This window comes from Rousettus aegyptiacus, unplaced genomic scaffold, assembly GCF_014176215.1.
Source record: "Rousettus aegyptiacus isolate mRouAeg1 unplaced genomic scaffold, mRouAeg1.p scaffold_m13_p_16, whole genome shotgun sequence".
NCBI lineage: Eukaryota > Metazoa > Chordata > Mammalia > Chiroptera > Pteropodidae > Rousettus > Rousettus aegyptiacus.
Window position 1 is genome coordinate 47482579 of NW_023416291.1, and position 21534 is coordinate 47504112.

Below are 21534 nucleotides of genomic sequence, written 5' to 3' on the forward strand. Positions count from 1 at the left end.
ATTAAATAGACTTCACATGTTTTCCGTTTTACTTCAAAACTTCTCAGATCTTTTCTTATGTTAATATGTACTTTGACTTTGAGTCCTCAAGAGGGGTATTTGGTACAATTTCCCAAGCTCGTTTGCCACTTTTTAGTATTCTGAGAACAGCTTGCAGAATGCTGAACTAGACAAAACGCTAGCAAAACTATTGATGAAAAAAGCAGAGATAATTAGATTAGAGACAATACAATGGCAATAATGTGTTAAAATGGAATGCTATGCACAGCTGTACATCAATTAAAATGGAAGAACATAATTTTAGAAAGCACGTGAGGTCCAGATATACCTTCCTGTTTATAAAATTTGTGTTTAAATTATAAGCTGGATGAAAATGTGAGCACAAAATAGCTTAACTCAAACCTTGAATAAGCATTCTGTAACTACAACTCAAATTGTCCATTCCTGGGTACAAAGCTAAACTATATGAAAGGAGACAAAGAAACGTCAAGGGTCCCTAATGTATGTAAACGCAGGAAGGATAGGGTATTCATTAGGCAAACCTGAGGTGTTCTTTGGGCATACTTGGAAAAGTACAAGAAATTCACCAATCTGGGAATAAGTCTTGTCTCTTACAGTAAGACAGAGGGTGGGAGCTATCAGTCAAGTCTAAGAGGTAGGCTAGAGACATGTTATTGGCTGACCAACCACACAAGGAACATCAAAATCGAGATTCGGCCTCTTCTCTGCACATTGGACTACACGAACCTATAACCAGGCATGTAGGTCCTAAAAGTGCACCTTTTAGTAGAGTGATGAAATATCTCTAAATCCTACTACAGGAGAGTAGATAAGAACAGAGTGAGATTGTGAAGTATTTTCAACTTAACTACTGTGTACCCAATAAGCTTCTACCTTGAAATCAATTATTTTGACCAGTCTTGGGCAGTTAAGGGAAAATAATTGATCAATGGACAGAGTGTTAAGAACTGTAATTTCCCTGTATGATGCAGACCCAAACAGAGCTATTTCCCATTATATTAATAACCATGTAGACATCAATAAAATGATTTTCTGAAAAAAAAAAATTTATGTTTGTATAGGAACAACTATAATGAGGAGTATATTATCAATATTAATAAAACTGCTAGAATTTTCTGAGAAACAAAAAACATGAAATACTTTCATTTCTCTCAGATTCATACTTTGAAGCGTTTTTAGTCAAAATAAAAGAGGAAATTTTTGTTACATGGTAAAATGATCCTGAAGACCTCACAGAAGACAGAAATGGTAGGAATAACAAAACAAAGAATGTTATTAAAGAGACGTGATCTGGGAACGAGAATGAGGACAGCACTCATCTTCTGAGATACTGAGATAACAACACATACAAATTCATAAAGGTGAAAAAAATACGAAAGCACGAGAGAAACAACTGTGTGTATGTACACATCTGTATATCCCAGAAACAACCTTTTCTATTGCTTAATATTATTCGGTGAAGTAAGCTGGATTAATTGACTAGCAACTTGCAGAAAACAATGCTTAAATTTTACCTACAGCTACACAATAAATAAACTAGATGGGTGGGTGGGTGTTTTTTGAAACTTTGGATACAGCGGTCCCCAACTAAAGGTTAGAAACTTTTTCAATATAGATATGCCGGGGTACCACCACCCTGGACAGGTGCAAAGGACAAATAGTCTAACGCACAATGGGATAAAGAAATCTAATGTGAAAAACTCCATCCCCTATTGAGAAGTGCTAGCATAATGGAAAGAGTTAGGAGACATACAGAACTGAGCTCAAATCTTGACTCTGTTACTTACTAGGTGTGTGACTTTAGGATATTGACTAGGTTTATATGATCCTGTTTTCCCAATTATAAAATGAGGATGATAATAACAACTATGTTAAAATGTTGTTTTGAAGGTTAAATAAAATAACTTATGTAAAGAGTCTAGATTTCATGGTTCTAGTTCAATTAAAAATATTTCAGTTCATAAGCTTGTTTCTCTGTCTGAAAAACCGTTTTTAAACTTAGAACAACATTCACAGTATCTTTAATTTTTTGCCTTCAGTTCTCAAAAAAATGGGCAGAAGTATCACTACACAATCTACCTCCCAGGCTTTTACTTACTTACTCTTAAATGGGTATGGTTAAAAATCTAAGAGCAAAACAACTCAAATAGATGAGAATCGAATATACTGAATTATTAACTACTTCTCCTAAAGAAGGAGGGTGAAGCATCCAACATGTCTGATGCATGAAATCAAAGACACATTCGACACATAGAGATGCTCCAGTGGTCTAGGAGAGAGGTGTAAAAAGCCGGGCCTATGTGATTCCTTAAATCAGGCACTGCCATAAGAAAACAGAGTATGCGGTCCTGAATCAAAATAAGCACAGAAAATCAGGTTCTTTATTTAAAAACAATTCCCAGTTCTAAATGTTCGAATGCGTCTCCTTAAAAATTTGCAGTCGATTTTTTTCGAATTCCCCTAATACCATTCCAAATGATCGGTTTTTGCTGCTATAACTTTTTTTCTCAACTTCCAAATTAAAATTCTTTACCTTAGACCTTGACGTTGTTATTTCTCATTTGTCTATATTTCATGCCAAAGATCTTTCTTTAGGAAAAAAAAAAAAGGAAAGAATGTTTTGTATATTCTTTCAGTTAGAAAATTATTATTGCTACTTTAGCCACCTATTAACATTCTTGGGAGAATTCTGTCTTACATCGAAAATGTGAACAGCACAGATTTAATACAAATTCAATTCCTTTTATGCAAAAACAAAACACTTTTTGTAATTTTGGTCACAATCTCTAAGTAAACAAAACTCCTATTCCAAAGGAATAATGAATCTCACATTTCTAGTATCCCGACACAAATACACACTTACTTAAAATTCTGTTTATGTACCATCGCCCTTTCTTGTAATACTAGCAAAGAGTTTTCATTTTTCCCCAAAACCTCAAAGTACAGATAGATAATTTTATAGGATTTGTGATTTTAGCACAATCAGCCCTCCCTGAATACTTCCTGTCACCATCTGCCTCAGTTAAGGCCAAATAGGACTTTTCTTGGCTTGTTTATTTTTCTCCACCGTCTGTTGTCTGGCATTTTTCTCACCACCTTCTGGCCTTCTGTATTTTCGGACAGCTGCTCCGATCTGATCGACTCTTGGCTCTTCCCACTCTTCTGTCTCCTGATTTTTCCAATGGGTCTTGAATGTCAATCAGTTGGCTAAGTTCTCATTCATACAAAACATGTTTGTATCCCTGCTGGCGGATGATATGTGTGTTCTAAACCAAAACATTTGTTACATTTCTGCATCTGTTATTAGAAGTGACTACCTGTATTAGTGTCATCTGTTCTAGAGTAAAGGCTTAGGATGGGAAATTCTCAACTCTCAATTCCCCTTAGAATTCAGTTCCAACAGTGAGTATGACAGTGGTGCGTGAATTTGATCCTTGAAGTCCTTCATAATTCACACCCAGTGAAATGTCCTTTATACAGAACCAAGAAAAAAAAAAGTCAGACTTTGTTAATACTGAACAGAAAATGATTTATGGTTCTAATTTTTCTCATCCACTATAATTATTTTACTAAGTGCCCATCATGCTCAAGGTACTGTTCTAGGGGCTGGGGATACAATGGTAAAAATAAATAAATAAGAAAGAAAGAAAGAAAGAAAGGAAGGAAGGAAGGAAGGAAGGAAGGAAGGAAGGAAGGAAGGAAGGAAGGAAGGAAGGAAGGAAGGAAGGAAGGAAGGGAGGGAAAGAAAAAAGGCAAACAAGATATTAAAGTTATAATAAAAGAAATTAACTTTAAGGCCTAGACACTTTGGATGAGTAAAATGTAAAATGGTGAGGTTTCACATTTATGCTGATGTGATCTATTTAATTAGTGTTCCTGTCTACACAGCTTTCTAGAATTAAAATCATGGTTCTAAGTAAAATGCAATGGTTACCATCAGAAAAGACCAAACCAATGTTTCACACTTAACTGCCAATAAATATTTGTGTATGAATGAATGAACGAATAGCTCCCAGCTCTACTTTTTGTTAGTTTTGCAACCCTAAAGTTAATTAATCCCTCTGAGTATGTTTCTTTGTCAGTAAAAATGGAAGTACAATTCCTACTTCATTAGATTGTTTTATTAAAGAAGGTAATTCATATGAAGGCTTGGCCCATAGATATTGATCAATAATAAATAGCTCTGTTTCTAAATCAACTGCCATCCAACGGTATCAAAGAAATTACATTTAACTTAGTCCAAACATTTTTATATGGCTACACTAACTTTTAAGAAAATCGCTCACTTAAAAACAAGTCCAAATTAAGCAGAATTGGACACTGTCCCAAATTCCATAACCATCAACACCACACCTCCCCATGCACCTACTCCCTCTTATCACCGACGAAAAGACAGGGCCTAGTTTTATTAAGGAGGCCAGAGAGTTTGCTTACATCTTCCTTGCTTTAAGCTATATTGGTCTCACTCATATAAGGGAGCTGGTCCAGGAGTGTGGATGCTGGCTGAGCTGGGAGGTAAGTACAGATGGGAACATCCCTCACCGAGTCCAGCACCTGAGTTTCAAAGAAAACATGAAGTCATGCCTAGAACTGGAGAACCAAAGCCGAGTTTGAATTCTCTCTTTTACATGTAGTGTTACTTCTGGTGGGTCTGGTAAGGGTTACCCTACTTAATATATATATATATATATATATATATATATATATATATATATATATACACACATACATATATAATACATGTAATATTATAGATAATATTATATGTATATTTAATCCAGGTTATTGTTGTTCAACATGTCTTCGAACAAATTGCACAACAGTTGATTTTCATCAAAATATTATAATGATGGAGCCAGGTAGCTTACAAAAGAATACTGTTCAGGCTGTTAATTCGCACCCACAATTTATGCAAGAAAATGTTCCTAGCTCCCTGATTACATCATTGTTTTTATTTTTCTTACATAAAAACTATTTTCAGAAGCATGATAAATTTAGGTTTTCAAATAAAAATATCTAGCCTTAAATTGTGTACAAATATACTCATATTATTTTAATGTACCCTTCTTTAAAGTAGGTCATCTTATTCATTATGAGATTCTTAAAAATTTATAGCTTGGTTTTTATTTGTCCTAAAAAAAAAAAAAAAAAAAAAAAAGCTTTCTTTGGCATAAAATAGATGTTATCCAAAGACACAGAACTGTTTTCAAGATACACTCATCTGATCAATTTGATAGATGAAGACCCTCTTTAGCAGTCATCCTTAAAGTTGTTTTAAGAAAACTAATGAAATAGTAAAAGCTTAAAATGTGAATTACATAGTTTTAAAAATTCTAACTCCGATTTGAATTTTATTTTGTTATTATATTAAATATATACATAATTTTTTGAGAAAACAACAAAGCTAAGACTTTTTTCCCAGTACGCTAGCAAGCTCAGGATGTTTCAAACTGAACATTCTTCTTGCCCATGTTAAAAATAGAAGATTTCTCCAAATGCCATTAATAATTTAACCTAAAACAGGATCATAAATATTTATAAATGGAAGATCACTTGCTCTGCCCTCATGGTCAGAAAGGTCTTGGACTATACTTTTCAGAAAGATGGACGGCTGGCCAGTTTTCAAGTATGTCCAGAAGTAAATGGATTAATGAATCGCCTTTGCTGAAACCCTGCCGGGTGCTAGAGAGAACTGCGAGGAGAGCCCCATCCCTCTCCCCTCCGCTCTCCCCTTTGCCACCTCCTCGTGGGGTTTCCAGTCTAGGGAAGGAAGTGGAGAACATGCAATTGCAATGGAAATAGAGAGGTGTGGCCGGTGGAGGCTGACGATGAAGACGGAGTCATCAGGCAAGGCAAGAGACGGAGAAGGCTCTAGAACTTCTTTCTGACATACAAGTCTAAATAAGTCATTTTTAATTTTTTTTTTTTTTGTATTTTCGTATGTTTCAAATGTGAAGACAAACACACGCCCTGCCTTGTTCTTAGGATGACAGGGACTACTGGGTAAGACAGGACTACTGTGTGGCAGAGAAGGCTCTGGAACAGGGAAGCCTGGGGCTTACTGCTGACGCCTCTACCTCCCAGCTATGAGACTCGGGGCAAGCCGTGTGCCCTCCCTGGGCCTCGCCATCCTAACAGGTGAAATAGAAATAATACTGGTACCCGATCCACGAGGTTTGCTGAGAGGATTTAACGGAATGATGTCTGTTTTACTTATTGCCTTATCTCCAGCATCTAGAATTTGCCCTAATATGCAGGAAGTGCTTGCTAATGTTAATATTTATTTGAAAGTTAAATAGCATTATGTAATTGTATGCTATTCCTGTAAGTATAAAATATATTTACTGTCTAAAGTTCTCCTTACCACCAGACTATATTTTTTAAAAATCCACAGTCTGTACGTTAACCACAGATCTGTTTTCTTTTGAACATTAAACTAAGTCGACATCCTTCTCTTCTGTTTCTTGCTTGGCTTTTCCATAATGTGCTCTTACCCTTTAGAACGAAACCTCTTCTGTTGAACGCATTTGGAAAGCCTAATTTTCAGGCTAGCTAGGGGTCCCCATGCCCCTCTGAAATCATCTGACCCTGCTCTGCATGTGGACAGATGTCATTCCACTAGAAAAGTTGTCCCTTAGGTTCAACACCTTTAAAGACACATCAGCTCAGCCAATGGTTATGCTAAGCAGCCGTTTGCTGTCCCATAAGTTATGAATGATTCCCCACCCCCTAAAGATGATTTCCCTTGCGGACAGAAAGTGCTTTCATATTTAAAGAGGTAGTTTTACTCTCGTGGAAGCATTTAGAGACAGTCCAGCTCCACTCTCTTCCTCCCACTGCTCCTCTCCCCTGGCGAAGAAAGGTTTTCTCCTTGAATCATCAGCAACACAAGTCGTGTTTCATCTAGCAGAACCAGGACCCACCGAACAATTTGCCGTTTACCCTAAGTAAGAGCACACTCTTTCCTTTGAATAAAAGGACTGCATTAACCATTTGATCAGATAAACGGAATGTGTTTTCCATGTACTCTACACCTGTTCCCGTGAGAAAAACTGCTCCAAGAACTTCACAACGTTTTCACTGTGTACTCTAAGGAATCGGAATTCAAGTGACCATACCCCAAAAAAGAGGAGAAAGCCGGCTGGCTTCATCTTCATTCGGTGAAGAACAAGGAGGGGAATGTACATTCATTGATCAAGGCCATTCTTGGCCGGTGGTCGAGCAACTTATATGGCACTGATTGACCAGCTGTGTAGAATGTCAAGTATGTTCTACCAGATGGTTGACTTTGAGCTCCACTGAATGAGATAAACTAAATAAAACAAGGGATCAAGGGAACATGGAAAGGAAAGGAGTGGAAAGGAGGTAAGAGCAGGGAAGAGAGGGGAAGGAGAGAAAATGAAAAAAAAATAAATAAAGGAAGGAAAGAAGGAAAGAAGGAAGGGGAAAAGTTGACAGAGAATGTCCATTTTTAAATGAACAAGTGCTGATAGCATCTCTCTTAACACTACTAAAACAAACTCCCCTTTCAGTAATGCCTTTTTTTGTTTTAATAATTTCTTTTTAAAGAGGAGAAAAAGGGAGAAACAGTTTCCTCCAGAGAGAAGAATGAAGCCAACTCTCAGAACCAATGGGCTAGATTTTTGTCTTAAGTAATGCTGTGGTCAAGATCCCCTAAGGTGATACCGAATCACTTCCTCATTTCCTTTAACACTGGAAAGACTGTGTAATGTCCTCTAGTCAGCTCTCTCGGGTCCTGGATTCTTCTACCAGTAAAGCCCGGAAACGACCTTTGACACCCCCCTGAAACGAGGCTTTCTGCTGGATTGTTGTCCTTTAGCCTCAGATCCCACAGCACCCCCCAGAGAGCGGACCCCAACACAGACACATACACAGGGCACGCACACACACATCCACGCACACACACACGCGAGGCATGGTAGTACCATAAATTAAAAAATAATGATAATTTTGAGCAAAATTCTCTCATTTTCCAAACTAATCCCGGGTTCTCAGCTAGGCCTTTAAAATATCTTCTAATAAGTTACTGCGCCTTCCATTCCGAGAAAGGAACAAACACAGACAAATATGGTCCCCTCCCCTTTGTCGCCTTTTCTTTTCATTTTTTTTAATAGCTGAAAACTTGCAAAACCCTTGCCTCCTAAACCAGGTAGTACTGAGATTCTATTTTAGCACCTTCTGGGATGACAAGGTTCCAAGCATGTAATAAAAATAAATCTCCATTAATAGCTGGGTCTTTGGCAGCTGAGAGTTCCTGGTCTTTTTTGTTGACTCACCCAGCACGGGTGTGACTTCTACTTTGGGCACAGCTGTGAATAAATAAGACCTTTAATAATTAGACTGCATCAAAAAGAGATTGGTCCATAGTTCTGGGCTTCAGTGTTTTGTTTTTGTTTTTGTTTTTTTTTTTTTGGACCCTTTATAAATTGAAGTTGGGCTTCTGAGTGAATTGTTCAGACAGTTCAAGACTGACCCAATGTTGGACGTGGTTCCATAGTGCAGTGGTTAGCATGTCTGCTTTACACGCAGAAAGTCCTGGGTTCATGCCCCAGTGAAGCCACAGTCCATGGTCTATGTCCATGCCATCCCGAACAAGCCCAACACCTGATCTCAGAAGCTAAGCAAGGTTGGGCCTGGTTAGTACTTGAATGGGAGACCACCTAGGAAGACCAGGTGCTGCAGGCGTAAATAATAATAATGATGATAATGATAATAAAAGGCTGACCCAGTGATTTCTTTAAAATTAATTAATTCAAAAGGCTTGTATGATCGACAAACAAAAGTATTTCAGAAAGAGGGGCAACTGGTACACAGCCCTAAGATTATGTGTACTTGGTAATACTGAGGCCACAATAAAATTTCATGAAACTCAGTAACACGAAGGTTACTAGACTAGCCTAAAGTCTAAATGAACTATAGTATTTAGAAATTAGAAAAGTTTGGCCTCAGAGATTTACAGCAATCCTTGGTACCTAAGGAAACCAATAAAACTCACTCATGGTAGGTGAAAATATTGTGAGGGAGGGTGATTTTTTAAAAAGAATAGTCTTTTCGATAAATAGTGCTAGGACAACTGGATACCCACATGCAAAAGAAGAGCATTGAACCCCTGTATAAAAATCACCTCAAAATGGACTGAAGACCTAAGCAGAAAACTCTTAGAAGAAAACGTAGGTATAAATCTTCGTGACCTTGGTTACGCAATGGCTTCTTAGATATGATACCAAAAGTACAAGGAAGGAAAGAAAAGAAATCAATAGGATTAGTTCAAAATTAAAAAGGTTAGTGCTTCAGAGACTACCATCAAGAAAGTGAAGAGAAAATCCACAGAATAGGAGAAAAGTTTTCCAAATCTGGCATCCGATAAGGAACTCGATTGCAGAATATGTAAAGAACTCTTTACGACTCCACAATAAGAAGAAAAATAGCCCATAGAAACTGGGCAAAAGATCTGAAAACACATTTCTCCAAAGAAGATATACATATGGCCAAAACGTACATGAAAAGATGCTTAAAATCATTAACCACTAGAGAAGCACATGTCCAAACCACCATGAGATACCATTTCACATCCAGTGGGATGGCCATCACCAAAATAACAGAAAATAACAAGTTTGGGAGGATGTAGAAAAACTGGAGCCTAGGTACACTGGTGGAGGAGAATAAGGTCTAGACACAAAGTAGGCTGTGGTTATTCTCTGAACACTCCCTTGGAACCCGCTCTCAGAGAGGCTAGTGTTATAACTTTAATGAATGCTACCGCTTCTTCTAGAATCCTCTCTTCGTCGATACTGGCTACGATCCAGGCCAAGTAGGCACCACTTCTTCCCCAGGGGCGTCTGGGCATCCTTATTGAATGGCCCTTCCTCCATTCTTTAATCTCAGACTTCGCTTTGTATTTCCCTTACAGTACTTGCCGTATTCTTACTGGTGTTCTAACATACGAAACATCCCCATAATCATTTTAAAAATACACTCCTATACGGTGTATGGACCCATAATGGGAGAAAACAGTTTATCAAGTGGGTTCCTTTTGAGGCGCATCAAAAGTAATACGATCATGTTCAGGTGTTTATTTAGGCAAATACACTTGTAAACCATAAGCAAGCTCAAAGGCAAAGCCCTTTGGTTCCCAGGGTCAGAGCCTAGACTTATGAATTACTTGGCTATACGAGGCAGTGACTGACATGGAACGTCTCAGTCATCGATTAGTTAAAACAACCAATGCCCGCAAAACTTATTTTTAACACCTCAGTGTGTGCCACCCAGCATCCCTTCTCTAACGGAGCTGTATCTTTAAATACTGCTAATGCCAGATGGTCTCCTCAATAAAAAAAAAAAAAAAAAAAAAAAAGAGCAGGAAGCAACATATTAATGCTACTCAACAACCGAGTCTGCACTCAACCAATGAAATGAGTCTTCAGTTACTAAGCCATTCTGTCGCCATGGCAACACTTACTTCAGAAAAAATATTGGATTTTCAAGTAAAATGAGCCACCCATGTTAAATACTCCAGCATCCTCCACTCTGTGATGATCAGATACTGTAGCAAAAGTAACTGCCTAAGTCTTTTCACTCATCCCAAATCGGGTCTACCTGAGAAGCCACTTACCCTTCCATTTAAAAATATTTATTTACACTCAGTTTCTAACTTTCCTGAATCCGAGATAAACATACTCCGTTTAAAGGTATGTCCATATGTGTACGTGCAAGCACTTGTAGACTGATAATCCTAAATATAATGACAAGTGTTAACGTCTTAAAAAATTTTCACCGGTGCATTCTCTTATCAGTCTGTTATTAATATTATATCTGATTTTAAAAAAATTAACCAAGGAAATAAATAATGTGAAAAAGGCCAGAATTATACTCTTCTTGTTATCAGCCTCTAAGTTATCTAATATGAATGTTTGAAATAACAATTAAATCTCACTTTTAATAGTTTTATTTTTAAGCTGAAATAATCTGCCCTAAGGGAGATGATCTTGTTTTGCCTGATGAAAACACAGAGAGGCTGAGATAATGCTTGGAAATATATTGCAGTCAAGATATCCTGGAAGGGTAGGGGGAAAGCATGCTTTGAAAGCAAGGAGAGGGGGTGTCTAAGAACACGGCTCCCACTCAGATCACATGGGAGGGAAATGACTTGGAAAAACAAAGAGAAAGGAAGAAGAAAGGAGCTAGTCCCAGAAGAAAGCGAGCAAATAGGTGTCTGACGTGCTGATTTTATGTATCTAGTTAACAGTGTAACGAATATTATGTACATATACATTCTAATCTTGGTTTTGCTTGTGATGTTAAACAAATCACTTAACTCGCTATGCCTTAGTTTCCTGATATGTAGGTTGAGGATAATAATCGTACCAACCCTAGAAGAGTTAAAGATGAGATGAGTTAAGCCTTTAAACAGTGTGGGGCATATACTAAGGATTATACAAGCATGAGCAAAAAATAAAAAATTAAACGCCCATTATCTTCATAATATTTAAATATTTTCGTTTAGCCTTTCTATGTCACATTTAAACTTCATTTTCTACCTTATTTCTACTTTCTGTTTTTATGTTTGCTTCGCTTTCTTCTTTTATAAATTATGTCTCCGTGTCTGTCTGAATCTCTTTAACCATCTTAATTATCTTAACTTCTTATGTGACATTGCTGACATTTGATGGCTCACTTTCTAAGAGCCACCTCAAGGCAGGTGGCAGAAGTTACAACAGAGAGACCGTGGTGAGTCTGACACAGCATCTCCTCCCTCATGTGAGATCCCTGGGCCCAGTTACCATGGCTGCGAGAACTAATTCGGGGAGCAAAAACCTCACTACGCAAAGAACACACGTAATTATCTGAAACATATGTTTTCACGAAAATTCTGCTATATTAGAATTACACACACACACACACACACACACACACACACACATACACTTTTTTCTTTTGAAAGGAGGTGGAAAAAAGAGAGAGAAATAAATGGAACATCTTTGAGGTGCCTCCTTTTTATGAGGAGGGGAAAAAATGCCCTTTTTGTGAAGAGAAAAAAAAAGTAGCAATGGTCTTAGAATAACTGACTGGATAAAAGCCAATCTAGTTTTTTATTCACTTACAACAAAGAAGGATGCCTCTTCATTTTAGAATTAGCCCAGTCCTCTGTCTTGTACCTGCGAGGCTGCCATAAACCCGCCACTATAAGGTTTCTTTAGTTCTCCTTCTGAAGTACTTTGGGCATCTGGGCCTTGACGTGCCCAGTTGGCATTCTCTGAGATTTACAAAACATTTCCCAAGAGTCCTGTATAATTTCCTATATGCAAAATATCACATAATACCTTTGAACCATCTACAACGCACAGGCATTTACAATTTCAAGTTTTATCCTAAGCTGTCTGTTCGGTTTCTAAGCTGAGTATATAACTTAACAGAAAGCAAGAAACGAGATGAAACTTGATCCACACTCTTTTCTGTTTTTTCGAATCCAAGTAAGAGAACTTGGAAAGCAACCCAAAAAACGTCGCTTTTTATTAGTCTGGCAAAGAAATGGCTGCTAATAAAAACTGCCCAATCAGATCATTACAGTATATTATTCACTGACCTTCAACACACATAGAACTTTCTTCCTGGTCCCCTCTTTCTTATCTTGCACTTGATTAGGCTCCCAGACTCCCACTCTCTTTAACGTCCAAAGTTAATGACTATGCACATATCAAATGGAGAGTTAAGGCAATTGTCTGAATAATTCAGACCAAATACTTTCACCTGAAATAATATGATAATCGAAGGGAAGTTATTTTGCCCAGAATTCGCTGTGACATTATCTCAAGTGTTTTCATTGTATTTACTAACCCATTTCCTGCTCATGAGAACACACCCTCTCACTCAGGCATCAACCTGAAGATTCGGGCTTTATTTTTTATTTTTTTGGCTTAGCCATATCCTGACTATGAATTATCAACAGAATTTATCATCTAATCATCTTGGTAGAGTTTCTCAAGTGGTAAAAAAATTTCAACCACATATATTTCCTATATATTCTCAAATTCTTGTAATACTGCGTACTACTGTTTTCTGTACCATAATTTAAGGGAGTGCTTTATTCCAAGTATAGTTCCTATACATATTTATTCTTTTTAATATAGGCTATGAATTAGATATGGAATAGAACATCGATAACTCCTATACCACTGTCATGTGCTTTATAAAACATTCTCAAATACGGAGCTAATGTTCTTTTAAGAAACTATGTACTATTGTATCACCTCACACCTGTCAGAGTGGTTATCGCCAAAAAATCAATAAACGGCAAGTGTTGGTGAGGATGTGGAGAAAAGAGAATTCAACGTTTGGAGGTTCCTCAGAAAATGAAAAACAGAACCACTTTACGACCCAGCAATTCCACTTGTGGGGACTCATCTGAAGAAATCCAAGAAAAGAACTCAAAAAGATATACGCAACCCTATGCTCACTGCAGCACTATGTATATAATAGCCAAGATGTGGCCGCGTTCTAAGTGCCCGCCTGGGGCTCTTACAACAGCGCTGGTGGCAATGGACACAGTAGAGCCCGCGGTCATGTAAAAACCTGTTCATGAACCTTCACAGCCGGTCTAGTCATCATTTCTAAAAACGGAAAATAACTTAATGTCCATTGGCAGTTTAAAAAGAGAAACTGTCGTATAGTCATACAGCTATCAAAAGGAGCAAGTTATCGATACATGCTTGCCATTACATGGATGCCTCTCGAAGGCGTTATATTGTGTTTATAAAAAATCAGTCTCGAAAGATTATATACAGTATGATTCCATTTATATAACGTCCGGAATAGGCAAAATTACGTGACTAGAGGACAGATCAATGGATACTAGTGATTAGGAGTGGAAGGGGGTTGTAACCGTGAGGGACTTTTCGGGGTGATGAAACAGTTCTGAAGCCTGACTATGGTGGTTGCCATAAAAATCTATCCATAAAAAAATAAATAAAATAAAATAAAGAGAGAGAAAGAAAGAAGAAACTATGTGCTGATTGTTAGTTTGAAAAAATTCTCAACAAATATGTGATGTTCTTTACCACAAATAACTTTTTTCACTTAAAATTTAATGTCAATACATGAACAGGTCTACGCAAGTACTGTTTTTTAAAAAGGAAACCTTACCCGATTTCAGTTATTTATATTCTAACCTCCAACAACTCATGATTCCTTCTGCATGGCTCACACGATCCCCAACACCCGTACAAACCACAGCATCCTCCCAAGGCCCTCTCCCAGAGCTTACGTCCTCCGGGGACCAAGGCCTGACTCAGGGATCTCAGACTTTACTGTAAGTCATCAGTGAGGTGGGAGATGTCTGGCTTTCATTTCCCAAACGCTGCCCGTGTGTATTCATTCTAGGAAGCGCTGGGGAACGGCGCACATGTGATCCTCGTTAGCTGGTCCTCACGTGTCGTAACTGACATGTACCCGGCCGTCCTAGGACAGCCTCTGGTTTTGCCAGTGCTCATCCTGAAACGAGATTTCAAAGGAATCTACTCCACACTGCATCACGGAGCACAGCAGATTCTGCTGACGCCTCCATCACTGCTTCTGTAATCCCCGGAGTTTCTCCTAAACCACCAGCCAGCCATTAAGTCTTTCTCTCCTCTGACTCACCACCACCACGCAGAGCCTCTCAAAACGGTCCCCTCCTTTTTTTATTCGATTTGGCCAATTCCTCAGCCCAGGCCTCAAAAGAGATCCTCAGAGCAGTCTTTCAACAAAAGCGTGTTTCTTCCTAGAGAGTGGATTCTACTGCCAAGAAAAATAATATTCTCTGTATATATACTTACAGTATGCTGAAGTGATCTATTTCTCTCCTTTCCTGATTTTTTGCCACTCGACACACTCTCCCACCACCTCAGGCCCTGTCCATCACCTCAGGCATGCCCATACTCCTTTACGACACGTGGTCTGGAAACTGCTCTAAGGAATTGAAAATACACTGAAAAGTTACGTTCCTGTAAACTCCCTCACAGACTGCAGTCCATCTACATAGCTCATGACCCTCAATGTCTACATAAGAAATAGTTATGTTTATTCCTCCATCTGTATACATTGCTGTGGGAAATATTCTCAAAAGAATGCCTAACTACATGTCAGGAAATGGGCCTCCTAAGTTACACCACGCTGGGCAGGGTGTTTAATCTCTCTCTGAAGCTCAGTTTAAGCTCGTGCTTAAATGACAGAGTTCTTTTCAGCTAGGAAAAAAAAAAAAATCTATAATTCTAATGTTTCACAATTCTATGTAATACTAATGAAGATTGGGTTTAAGGTTAGGAGTAATTCAAAATAAATGTCCCCTAATCAAAAACCTATAATTGGAAAAATTAGTTAAATACTAAATATTTCCGCATAGTGACTTTCTTTCCCGAAAGCATCTGACAAGCTCCATGATCATTATTCGAGCATTAGACAGACGCAGCTGGAGGAAGGTTCCAGATTGTCAGTGCAGGGAGAAAAGCTATGAGCTGCGTTCTCCTTTGATATGCAAAATACATCACTTTTTTGTTGTTGCTCTTACTTTTGTTGGTATTGTGTTGTTAAACGTAGGTTTTAAAATGAATTACCAAAACAGAATACTACCTGAGCTATAGTTAACTGCTGGAAATCGACCTAACAAAATCAAAGCTACCTAATTTCTTTTTAGTCCATGACTTACTAGAGAATGTTCGAAAACAGACACCTGGAATATTCCTCAGCCATAAGAAGAGATGAAATACCACCACTTGCAACAGCATGGACAGACCTCTAGATAACCATGCTAAGTGAGATAAGCCAGACATAAAAAGTTGAAAATCACATGATATCACTTACGTGTGGAATATAAACCTAAAAGCAACAAATGAACAAGACAAACGGAGACTCATGGACATGGACAATGGACTAGTGGTAGGGGACAGGGGGGAGGTAGAAGGGGTAAAAGGGGTCAAATATGTGATAGAAAGAAATCTAACCATGGGAGGTGAACGCACAGTGTAAACGGATATATGCCCTGCTGTTAAAGTGCACAGCTGAAACTTATCGGATGTCGTTAACCAATGTCACCATAAAAAATTAATTAATTGATTTAAAAAATAGATACCTGGGAGGGGGGTAAAGTATTGGTAATCAATTGTTGCTTAGTACAATATAATACATATTATATGCATAATATAATTATATGATATATAACATAACCATATGATATCGTATACTTAATGCTTAACGTAATTAATTATATTTATAATTATTTGATGTGTATAATATAATTGTGTTAAATTATATGCTTAATTTACATCTAAAGAGAATGTTACCATAATCTCCATCAACAGTTTTACCCTCCTGGCGAGGGAGGTCAACGCCAAAGGACAACACCCTAAAAACTACGTGCTCTCTAACGAGGTGGAAATGTCATATGTCAATGGAATGTAATTGTCTGCCACAACACTTATTGAATACTTACATGTTACCGCCATTGGGGACAGTGAAGAAAAAGACACGAGAAGAGTGAATGACCTTCTACTGCAGCGGTCCCCAAACTTTTTGGCACCAGGGACCGGTGCTCCTCTGAGAATCTAATGCCTGATGATCTGAGGCGGAGCTGAGGCGGTGATGCTAGTGCTGGGGAGAGGCTGCAGATGCAGATGAAGCTTCGCTCGCTTGCCCGCTGCTCACATCCTGCTGTGCGGCCTGGTTCCTAACATGGACCAGTACCAGTCCATGGCCCGAGGGTTGGGTACCCCTGTTCCACCAGCATAAAATGAAGTCCCCTCTTCTACTTTCCTGCACCAATTCCCACCTCCTTCTAAAATCCCTCCATTGATAGTATCTCTCTCAACACCCTGTAGAATTTGAGTCAATACTATCATATTAAGTACTTGGAAAAATATGTTATTTGTTGCTCCTTTATGTCAGGATCTCTTCAATTTGCAGTATGTCACTTATACAACAGAACTTGGTCATTATTGGAAATAAGTTCTTTAGCATTATAAATATAATCATATATACATTAATAAAAAATACACTTCATTTACCACCCTCTACTACTCAGAATTTGATTTCCAAATGGAAACTGGTTTAAAAGCATTTCTCTCTGATATTTTGAAATGCCTAGTGAATAAAATGTCTTTCGTTTTCTTGGTAATTTGCTCAACTAGAGTGATTTATACCTGTAAAGTTGTTCGTAGTACCTTTTTGATGATAAAGTGTTCTTAGTACTTTGGCCTAGGAACTGAGAACGTCATGGAAAACATGGTATGTTCTACGAATAAGAGCCTTCTTAGCCTCCTGGATATGTTGGCGGAGGCATGAATGTTTCGCTTATGCTACTGGCTTTACAGAGCCCGTGAACACATGACTTTTATTCTATGAATCGTGGGGAAAATGCCAGCCGGTCTCACCCATCTGTACATTCAAGAAACACATTCTCATTCATTCCCTCTCCCTGTACACGCGGGTCAGAGAATTAGAGCAACCAACAGTTCAGATTCAATGTTAGAATAACGACAGCGACGAGGACAAGAGTTTTAAAACTCTTCAGAAGAAAATATTTGATGTTCCTGACAGCTACATGTAATTTTTTGAAGATACAATTTGTGCAAATTGAAATGGAGTTGAAAGAGAAGGGGAAATGTTTCTTGGAACAGAATAAGGTACCCTCAGCACCCATCTACCCAGCAATCTGAATTGACTATAAAAAGCATACATAGAAGTCTAGAAGTAACGGAAAAGATGTTTCAAAAATATTGAAAATAATTACCACATTGTTCATGGTTTTTATTGCTAATGCAAGGCTTGGAGTTGTCCTCGACATCCTGCCCACCAATTCTGACACGTGAGTAAAATTAATATACTCTTTTAATAAAGTTTCTCCAGTTTAGCCCACAGGGACCACTGGAGAACAAAATTAGGAGCTGAAATGGGTTTGAGAGGAACAGTAAAATTGTGTGTAACTCACACACATGAAAACATGAAATTCTACTAGTCCCAGATGCCACACGGGACTAGGGAACACTGGCACCAACCGAAGACCAGGTATGTATTTTAGTGAGACTTTTCCCAAGCAACACTCAGCCCATTCTTCGTTCTCATTCAAAGGATAATTTGAGGAAAGCTCACAGACTCCTCCCCATTCATCAACACAGAGGAGGCATTTTATCAGGTGCTGCGCACATGTTCAACACCTTCAAAACCTCCTGCAGCTCACACATTTGAAAGCAAAAAAAAAATTTCAGAAGAGGTGGGTCCCTGTTTTCAGGACTGAGCTCTGAGCTGCTGCATGCAGAAGCTAATGTCAAGTAAAAGCTTTTTTGGTGACTTACGTGAAAAGAAAAGAGTTGGAAATTAATTTGGTTTTTAAAAATAAGTATTGAATTTAACAGTTACAAATTATAAATTCAAAATCCTAGTTCTTCCATAGGATTTAAGTTCAATTTAAAAATCATATTGACCTATTCTCAAATCTAGCAGAATGTATAATCACCTTAAAAGGAAGCTTGGTTGCTTAATCAAATTATCTTTAAAATTTCAAACTGTAAATATAAATTTAATATATTCAATTCCCTTTTGAAGCACTTTGTTGGACTGACTGATAAACATTCCCCACTTCTTAAATAACATGATGATGAGCAAGTTCTCTTAAATCATGATGATTCTTACGTTCTCTTAAATGTTCTAATACCGTGTGCAAACTTGTTAAAATTCCAACTTAAAAATCATAATTGAAATGATTACTCAGTGACGCATTTTTCTACAGGAATTACTAAATTAACCTGCAGACACTAGAGCCTACCAAATTCTAATGAACACTTTAAGTTTTAAAAGCCCTTAAAATCCCAACTGTACAGAGGTTTCTAACTCTCCTTGAAGATTCTTACCCAAAAAAAGAAAGAGCCATGGCAAATGACACAGTTTTGGGGTTACCTTCTCAAAAGGATGTGGTGGGTAAGGAGGTCACCACCTCAAGTGACTACTGATGTTCTAGACAAATGTGACATCTGAGGGTGCAGAGATCCTGGGCAATTTTTCTCACCACCTCGCCTGCCGCATTGAACATTTTTATATCATTTCTATTTCATGGACTCTAAAATTTGAAGAGGAGAGTGGTGATGACATTGCCCTAGGTTTATGTCCTACGATTATCTAATTATCAAGACGAATCAGAGTCGGTAATTACCTCCCAGGTGACCATGCCACTATGTTGACATTGCACTTCCGTGGTTCTTAAAATAATTATGTTCCATCCTATTCCAAAGAATTTTTCCTTCTTTTCATTATCCTGTTTGATAGGACCACACAAGTCTTCTAAATACTGAGGTGGTCTTCGCTCAAATGTTAAATGTCACTTGTGGCCTTGTCTGATTCAGGAGTCACAGCATCCAGGATCATCCTGCTGATAACTGTGAGCCCTCTGCACCTAGGATTTTTGTTCTAATACAAAAAAAAAAAAAAAAAAAAGCAGCCTGAGTGTTGTGGCTGAGCATTTAACAAGGACCTGCATCCAAGAAGCAAATCAAGAGGCCACACAAAGCCAGGGCTCTGTGTAGACAGGACCAGAACAAGAATCAGGACCAGGCTACGGGCGGCCATTAATATCGGATCCAGTTTGTAATAAAGTACACGTGCCAGGCACTGTGACAACGCCTCAGATGGCTCCCCTCTCCTCAAGCTCACAGTGAAGGAAGAACGGGGTGTTGACAGAACTATCGGCCGCGTGGTGAAGAGAGGGTGTACTTCCACGCCCATAGTTCACGGCTTCTCCAAGTGTACGTAACTCTGTCTAAGACGTGTGTCCTTCATTCTGAACTGTTCATTCATTCGTCACTTTCCACAATGCACGGAGAACCCACCAAGGAACCAACACACACCAAAGAGTCCACACTGAAACGTGCAGTCATGGTCTTGGTCCAAGAGAAGACAGAGAAGTTGGAAAATCTCCCTTTAAACAAATGGGAGGACACATCGCTTTACAATGTGGCCACTGACATTTTGAAAAGGTGTCCCAAATTTAACAGAAATTATCATTTTCATTAGACATTTGGACTTGTTCGTTCATTAGTTGAGGCACATTTTAATAATATTTACATGCCAAATAACTATACGGTTTAATATACAAATGGAGATATGGTCACCACGACCTTCTGTTTTAGTATGTTTGGCAAATAGATTAAGAAACTAGAGAGACGGGTGATCGGTCCCCTGGAGAGAAGGGAACTTAGTCACAAGCAAGGCTGTAAACTGCTGACTTGTAACCGAATTCACAAATATATTTTGAAGCCTCATTTTCAACTCTGGGTCAGGAATGAAATGGAGAGGGCTAGGGACGTGGAAGCCAGGGCCTGAGGCTCTTTCTAGGCTGCCTCCGTTTGATAAACAGAGGCAGGACAGCCTTAACCAAAATGAACCTGTCTGTCTTACGCCTCGGATGGTTCTCCCTACATCTCCAGGAAACCTTCTAAAAATAACCCTCTTAAAAAATAAACTCCTCAAGTTACCTGTCTTTTTTATAGTGTAACTATTCTTAATATATTTGCTTAATATATATATGCATTTCCCAATGCATAAATTAAAGCAATTTGCATGCATTTTATAGAGAATTAATTGAGATGGCTGAGAAATCTTTTTAAAAAATTCTTTAAAAAAATCTTTAAAAAAAACTTTAAAAAAAAAGACAATTTACATTTCTGATTTTTCTTTTAAATGCTTCTTTTCAACAATGGGCAAATTCTTTCTGTATCTTTAAGTGCCCATAATGATCAATACTATCCAACTCCTCAACTGTAATAGGTACGGAAAAGCCCTTAAGGACCAAGCTGGAGGTTGTTCATAAAGAGATAGAGAGCTTTGGAATAAATGGTTGACAGCAAAGGAAGCCGTACACATCCCTCTGTGTGTGTGGCCCGGCATTGTCAGACCAAAGGCTCCCAACTGATACTCGGATGACTACTCTTTCTAATTTTAATATCCTCAGAAGGGAAGAAAAGCCAAAGAGGGAAGAGGAAGAGAAAATGTGGGGTCACATTAATCCTTTAGGTTCTCCAAACTAGCTCAAAGCGTACACCTCAGGATCTTCACATGAAAGTAAAGGCAAATTTGGCCAAATATGTAAAACCCTGATATACTACCTGACCATCGTTAGAGAAGGCAACGATATCCAAGAAAAAAAAATTTTGAGAAATAATTTTTTAAGAAGAATAAGCCACTTAGATAAAAGGGAAAACTCTTCAATTTCTGATACTATCTATGGAGAGAAGTAAAAAAGAGAGAGAGAGAGAGACAGAGAGAGAGAGAGAGAGAGAGACGTGAAAGCTATTTTATAGAGGCAAGTGAAATCTGTAAATATGTACATCGATTTGAAATTTAAAATAATTTAAAGTGACTGCTCCACTCATAATTTTCTTGCCATCACCAAGGCTTAGACAAAACCTGTATGTCTATATAGTATTTTAGTCTATTTGTCTATACGCCATATTCACTAAACATCTAGAATTATGT

At 38.1% G+C, this 21534-nt stretch overlaps 1 protein-coding gene and 1 long non-coding RNA gene across 2 annotated transcripts in view; both read right to left on the reverse strand.

Moving 5' to 3' along the window:
• The window catches only part of CPE (carboxypeptidase E), a 79523-nt gene that overhangs the window by 49084 nt on the left and 8905 nt on the right, over positions 1 to 21534 (reverse strand). The gene's annotated exons all lie outside the window — the stretch shown is intronic.
• Positions 5158 to 16666, reverse strand: LOC118612466. The gene is made up of 2 exons (XR_004954967.1): positions 14853 to 16666; positions 5158 to 14529 (listed from the first exon to the last, which is right to left on the reverse strand). It is a non-coding gene; the product is annotated as an uncharacterized LOC118612466 (long non-coding RNA).